General features: G+C 48.3%; 1 protein-coding gene across 1 annotated transcript in view; it reads right to left on the bottom strand.

Moving 5' to 3' along the window:
* Bach1 (BTB domain and CNC homolog 1) overlaps window positions 1-6,874 on the bottom strand; it is a 42,079-nt gene extending 35,205 nt beyond the window's left edge. Inside the window, exon 1 of the mRNA XM_057765545.1 lies at window positions 6,785-6,874. The gene's annotated coding sequence lies outside the window, so the exon portion shown is untranslated. The remainder of the gene's footprint in view (window positions 1-6,784) is intronic.
* Window positions 6,875-7,537: the final 663 nt, after the last annotated feature.

Consider the following 7,537-nt stretch of genomic DNA (forward strand, 5'->3'; position numbering starts at 1 on the left):
ATAACAGCTTCTCACTTCAAAACCCGGAGTTAAATGCAAAATACACACTAATATAATTACTGTTCTCACCGAAAACCACTTACTCTGGAATTCCAACCTAATAAATGTATTAAAAATGTTAACAAATGTTTATAGCTAAGTATTTTATAGTCAACTCTCTGAGCTGGTTGAGTTGACTGGTAAAAGATGCTGGCATCCTCAGCAGAGGGAGAAGACATTGCTCACAGGAGGACACCAGCAAGTGGCGAAGTCGGTGGGTGGGTGGGTGGGTAGGTGTCCCTACTTCTTCAAGTGGACACTGAAGACTTTGCCTCCTTAGGCAAGAGCGCCTTCCTAGGGCATCTGGGAGGTAGACAGACAATTAACCAGATTAATGGGGAGGAGTGAAGGGTGGCAGAGACCTCACTCTCTAATCTCCAGCCTAGGGAATGGCCCACCACTAACATCCAACCTACAAAAGGACAACCACCAAAACAGGCTCAGCTCTAAAGAACTTCTGAGCGGAATTCAAGCTCACAAAAGAATGAGAACACAGGGAGCACCTGCCCAATGTCACTGACCCCACCTAAAAATGGCCAAAAGAAGTGGGGTTTTTTGGCGGGGGGGGGGGGTTGCTTTCTTTTGTTTTTGTTTTTCCATAAAAGAACTTTATCAGATAGTTTGGTGATTTGAAGAAGAATTGCCCCCCATAGGCTCACAGATTTGGAGGTTTGTTCACTGAGGGATTAGGAGGTGTGGTCTTATGGGTGGAGGTGTGTCACTGAGGGTGGGCTTTGGGGTTTCAAAAGCCCAAGCCAGTCCCAATGCCTCTGTCTTCCTGCTGTCTGCGGATTCAGATGTACAACTCTCAGCCACTTCTCCAGCACCATGTCTGCCTACGTGCCTCCATGCTCTCTGCCCTGATGAAAATGCACTAGACCTAAGCCAGCCCCAAATCAGTGCTGTCTTTTATAAGAGCTGCTGCGGTCGGGGTGTCTCTGCACAGCAATGAAACACTGACCACGGCAGACAGAAAACAGGAATATTTTTTTTTACAAAACTATTCTTTTAAACAAAGAATATCCTAGGGCTTTTAAGAAAATGCTTTTAAACGTCCTTTTAACAGAATATAATTTGTAGACAACTTCAGCGTATTACGAACATTTTCAAGCTCTCCCTACACTGAGAAGAGAGCCTGCAGCTGGCCCGCTTCAGGGCAGTCTAAGGTGTCCTGACAGTAGTGGATTGCTGGGCAGCCCCTGTTGCTTTGCTCCCCAGGTTTGCCTTGGGGCAGGTTTAATACCGGACAAATGCACCCGAAACTCTGAGGTTCTGAGTAGAACTAAGAAAGATCTGAAGAGGGATGATTTGAAAGGAAGTGTGAGGGATACAAGATGGCTAACATCTCCACAACCCAAATTATATTTGCTCCCTCTAAAGCAACTACAGGTAAAAAATAAATAAATCCCAAGATGAGTTAGTTTCTTTTATATCTCAAGAGGCAAAATTAGACTGAGGAGTCAATTCCAGCCACCTCCTCGGTATCACAATGCCTGACAGCAGAAACTCCAAATCTTAAGTGTCTCAACTTAATACACAGCCAACAAGGACACACAACACCCTCTCCGTCAAGTTGCTGAAACATTGCCAAGTTTCAAAGCCCACGGAACCAGAACTAGCCCATATTGGATAACTCTGAGGCAGTCAGCAGACCGGTTGGTAAGCCAACACAGCCAAGGCACACTGAAAGGCAGCTGTTCACCAGCAGGAAACTCACACCGGGTTGAAAGCAAATCCAAGTGTTTGACACACCTTCCTGACTACAGGTACAACTACAGCTAAAAACACACCCAACCCACTGTCTCTGGGTCCCTAACACAGAAAACTTCTCTCCAGGCTTGCTGTCTAAAGAAAATACAGGGCTTACAAGTTGTGACCGGAAGGTAAATGTACATGTTACACGTGCTTCCCATAGACTGGACAGAGCCCAGGAAACAACTAAGAGGCCAGTTCCAGTCCAGCACTAATAAGCAGAGAGGGAATGGCCAGGCTGCTACATCTGATGGGTCAGAGCATCCTCAGGTAGAATGCCAAGGAGGAGCCAGACAGAGAATTCTAAGTCCTTTTCATTTCCTCACAAACCTGATGGAGGAAGGTCATTGGCTAATAAAGAAACTGCCTTGGCCCATTTGATTGGCCAGCCTTTAGGTGGGTGGAGTAAACAGAACAGAATGCTGGGAGGAAGAGGAAGTGAGCTCATACGCCTTAGCTCTGCTCTCTGGGGCAGATGCGATGAAGCTCCGACCCAGGATGGACATAGGCTAGAATCTTCCTGGTAAGCGCACCTTGGGGTGCTACACAGATTATTAGAAATGGGCTAAATTAATACGTGAGAATTAGTCAAGAAGAGGCTAGATATAATGGGCCAAGCAGTGTTTAAAAGAATACAATTTGTGGCCGGGCGGTGGTGGCGCACGCCTTTAATCCCAGCACTCGGGAGGGAGAGGCAGGCGGATCTCTGTGAGTTCGAGACCAGCCTGGTCTACAAGAGCTAGTTCCAGGACAGGCTCCAAAACCACAGAGAAACCCTGTCTCGAAAAACCAAAAAGAATACAATTTGTGTGTTGTTATTCCGGGGCATAAGCTAGCCAGGTGGCCGGGAGCTGGGTGGTAGGAACACAGCCCGCAGCTCCCTCAACACAAACCAGTGACATTTAACTGGCATGACAGCTTAGAGTGCTCCAGAGCTCTGCCAAGGCTGAGAGCCCAGAAGCACCAACCTGAAAGCTGCTACTGACTTTCCGCTAGTCTTCTCTTGAGCTCTATGTCTAGTAGCGATACCTACCCAATGGCACGCAGCCAGCTCACCATGGTGGTGGCTGCTACTTCAGCTCTCAGAAGCCACTGAACGAGGCCATGTAAGTCAGAGTACAACCTGCCTCATTCTGGACACTAGAAAATAGGACCTACTAATTTATGTCCTGGCCACTTGGTTGACAGTAACACACAAGATCCTCAAAGCAATCAATGATGGACTATCATTATGATCATCATCATTATCACTACCATCTTCATCACCACCATCACCACCACTTTTCAGAAACACAAGTAAGTTAAAAAGCTAGCTAGCCTCAAGGCCTAAAAGATGACAACTTAGCCAGACCTGATCTTTCCCAGTACAGGTCTACATGTCCCACCCAGAGTGTATGGCTTCTCTGTAACTGTACAGGTACCCCAGCTTCAGATCTGTTAATGCCATACTAGGGCACAAGCCGGGGGTCCAGGGTGATGCGAAGCAGTAATTTGTCTGCTGTTTTGAAATGTTTACCTTCTGCAAAGGGCCTGGATTTAGCAAAGAGCAGCCAGATTACCCAAACTTTGGACAACAGTTGAATCTCTCACTTGGCATATCTTTCTAAAATCAAAAGAATGTCATAGATCATCCACCCCACCACCTAAAACAATTCCTTCATTTTGCTGACTCTTCAAGAGATACAGGGGTCAGTGTTCAAGCAAGTGTCCCATTAACAGAAAGCTAAAAAACTGAAGGAGTTGGTTGTTTAAATTTTCATGCTGTGAAGATTTCTCTGCCATCTGGGTGGTTTCAACAAGTTTTGTAAGCGTTGTTGTGAGAGTTACCGGCACAGGACAGAGGTACAAAGGCACAGGCCTTGAGGTGGAACTCGATGGTAAATAGTAGCCACACCTCCTGGGCCAGTGAGTTGGTTCAGTGGGTAAGGACACCTGCTGCCAGGCCTCAGGACTGGAGTTTGATGCCCAGAGCCACATAGTGGAAGGAGAGAACCTATTTCTACAGGCTATCCTCAGACCTACATGGTACCCGAGTGCCCACACACATAAACAAAGAGAAAATAATAAATTAAAACAAAAAAAGTAAAACAAAAATTAGTAACCACTCCTAAGAGGCTGACATTTTAAGAAATAGAATGCCACCTCCCAAGGGATTATCTAAATGCACAGTTTTAATAATTCCCACAAGACTATAAAAAGGGGTGAAACCTATAGGCTCTCAAAGGGTAAGAGAACACTATAATTTAAAAGACTTTATTGTAAATATTACACTCCGTGTGTAAATTATCAAGCAGTATTCCTGCTGTACTTCTCCTGCTCTGCAGATCACTCGCATCCACCCACCCACTAGTCTCACCTCCAAGTTCAATAACACGGTATCTAATCTAACTGACCCATTTCTCACTTCTATCACTAACTTCAACAATGTAGCAAGAAATTACCATCTTCTATTCTTCCTCCTCCTTGGTTTTTCAAGACAGGGTTTCACTGTGCAGCTTTGGAGCCTGTCCTGGAACTAGCTCTGTAGCCCAGACTGGCCACAAACTCAGAGATCCACCTGCCTCTGCCTCCTGGGAGCTGGGATTAAAGGCGTGCACCAACACCACCTGGCCCATCTTCTAGTCTTTCCAATGTAAAAACTACATATGAAGTGAAAATTAAATACTAAGAATATTTTTAAATAACTACATCTCTCGGAAAGAGATCGGAAATTAAAAGCAAAACAAAAACAACCCTGTTGCAGTTTCGGAGTAACAATGGTAAGTGAATTTTGTATTCCTCAAAAGAAAACAGGATGAAGCGCATTACTTAATACACAAGCAATAATGTCACTCTGTTTCTTTAACTTTTTGTCTTTTATTTTTAAAAGCAAAATTTGGGTATTTTCATCTCAGAAAAATAATTTTGTACAGTACCTGAAAGCTCCTAATACCTAAAAGATACATTATTGATAATCCCTAAATCACTAATGCAACAAAGTAACTGTTTTCCTGCAACAAATGTTTTAAAGGAACTGACCATCAGTAATAAAGAATTCATCATCACTCTTGGAACCCATGCAATGGTTGATGGATAAAGGCACTTGCCACCAAGCTAGATGACCTGAGTTCAAGCCCCAGAAAGCACAGGATGGAAGGAGAAAACCGCAGTGCAAGCCGTCCTCTGACCACTACACAAATAAATGCAGAAAACAAAACATAAATCAATAAATGTAAAGAAAATTTACAGGAAAAAAAAAAGAAAACTTCATTCTTTCGGTCAAAGGGGAGAAGCCAGCTCTCTCCCGCCTCACACACGTTTCCATCTCTAAACTTTGCACTGAGGAGTGACTGGTATGTGTATGTACTCATTTTTTAAGCAAAAGCAATCACACACAATCCATAAAATCACAAGAGTAAGACAGACACATGCTGTCTTCCCATAGACCCCTCTTTCTAGGCTTGACCCAAGAAAACCTGCTGACTCTCTCTTTTACCAACTCTCTGACCCTAGAAACTAGCTATGCAGGAAAACCTAAAAGCCCTGAAAGGAAATCCCCTTTGTGACCTCATCAAAAACAAACTTTTATAAAGAATAACTTAAGCATGTATTCATCACTCAGCATCAACACTAAAAGCGAAACGATTCATTTAGGGCACCAAGAGAAGGAAACGTTTCGTTCCAACACTGTTGAATGCCTCACTTCTATCTGAAATTTCTCCAGCACAAATTGATTATCCGGCAGTAGGCCACGAGGCTGCTGTTTAAACACCACCTCGGTGTTATACTTGGCCACGTCCTAAGCGAGCTCTCCACGTCACTCACTGATTACCTGTATCAACACACACAGCCCGCAGCTGGGCCCCCTCCGGCCTCCTGAAGCAACCTCTCCTGTGTGCTGCTCAGCCTTTTATAGTGGAGGCATGTGATGCGCGTATCTGCACCAGCTGTTCCTAATTACCTCTCAGACTGGGGGGAATGACTCAGCAACACAAACTCTTTTAAAGAGTCACCCTACCTTGTTATCCAACCAACGGAGCGAACAAAGGGAAGCCACTTGACAGATCCGTCGGTTAAACAACAATACAGGAGGCGATCGCTCCTCCAAAGCCAACAAACTCCAAGATGATTCACTAGGAGTCTTTTTCCCCCTACACTACCTTACGATGTCTAAAGCTGGAAGTGGCAAGCGCCTTCAAGCCCAGCCCAGAGCCTGCACCACTACCACAAGAGCAGGAAGAATAGGCCAACCCATACCTCTTCCCATTTCTCTAAACGTGTGTAGCACTCAAAGGCTCAGCCACTAACAGATCTAGAGTGTCCATCCTTAAATCTTTCCGAACTGCCTTCCACGCAAACCCAGTGGGCTGAAAGGAGCGCTGAAATACCTAAACAAAGACCCAGCAGGGGCAGCCTCCATAGCGAGCAGTCACAACTCTATACAATTCTCCAAAAAAGAGCAGCATCCTGCAAAAACAGCCTTTGTTCTTCCAAGCCTGTCGCTGGAGCTGGATTTTTCCCACACACGTTCTTTCAGAATTACTACAGCGTCTGCCCTGACTCAACCCCATGCTGAACGTAGAGAGCTCACTACATAAAAGCCATCGGCGCAATGCCACTAAATGACACCAAACTGCCGGAGAACAAAAACGCGTTGTCCCGGGCGCTACCGGACACGAACACAAAGCGGGTGTCGTTATCACCGAGACCCACTCTGCCCAGGCAGTGTTGAGTCTAAATTACAAACGTGCGTAAAGCTGCAACAAAGGCAAGCCCGGATCCCGGGGAGGTCCTGGCGTCAGGGCTGGCTCGGCCTTGCCCCGGCACGCAGGCAGATCGGGACGCGGCCCGCGGAGCTCGGTGCAGGGCGGCGCCGGCTTGGCCGGCCCGAGAGTCCGAGCAGCGCGTAAACAGCGCGCAGCCCGCCACCACTTCCAGGCCCGCGCGGCCGTCCGCCGCGAGCCCGGATGACCCCGGGGAAGGACGACAGCCCCACACCGCCCGAGCCACTCACCGGAGCCGAGGCGCGGCGCGGCCCGACTGCAGGCTGCAAGCGGCGGTCAGGTGACTCACTCCCTCGGCGCTGCCGGCCGCCCGCCCGTACCCTCCCTTGCGCTCCGCTCCACTCCGCCAAGGCCGCCAGCGCCTCCCGGCGCTAAAGCCCCGCCCCGCCCCAGGCCCCGCCCCGTGGCTGGAGCCCGGCCAAGCTCCAGGCCACACCCGCGTTGGAGCCACGCCCCGTTCCAGGCCACGCCCTCTACTGGTCGGATGCATCCCCCGTCCCGCCTGGAGCGCGGTCCCTTGTAGTGTTCTGGCTGGAGCTTGGAGCTGAGAGCCCAGCGTCGAACCCCATCTTCCTACCTCTGCCTTCGCTGGAAGGGTGACAAACCACCGAGGACCACCTCCTTCTCACCTGCTGATGCCTCCATACACCCAAGGGTCGTTGCATTGCTCAGGACAGCCCCCCCCCAACCATCACTCCCCCAGCAGGTCAGATAAGGATCTTCTGTCCCACGCCCCCCACCCCACCATCCCCCTCCCCCGCCCCAAACCATGGAAGCTCGGTTCAGCCAAGCTTCTGGGCTGCTTTCCAGAGGGGGCGCGAGAGCCTGGTGTTTGATCTTGCCGAAAGGGGTGTGTCAAGAACTTCTATCTGGAGGTGAGCAGGACTTTTAGGAGCAGGTTTGAGAGAAAGAGGCTGTCCCGCCCCTCGCCACCGCCTCCCCGCTCCATGGTCACTTACTTCCCTTCAAGTTGTTTGTGTCAA

This window comes from Chionomys nivalis, chromosome 3 (assembly GCF_950005125.1).
Source record: "Chionomys nivalis chromosome 3, mChiNiv1.1, whole genome shotgun sequence".
NCBI classification, from domain to species: domain Eukaryota; kingdom Metazoa; phylum Chordata; class Mammalia; order Rodentia; family Cricetidae; genus Chionomys; species Chionomys nivalis.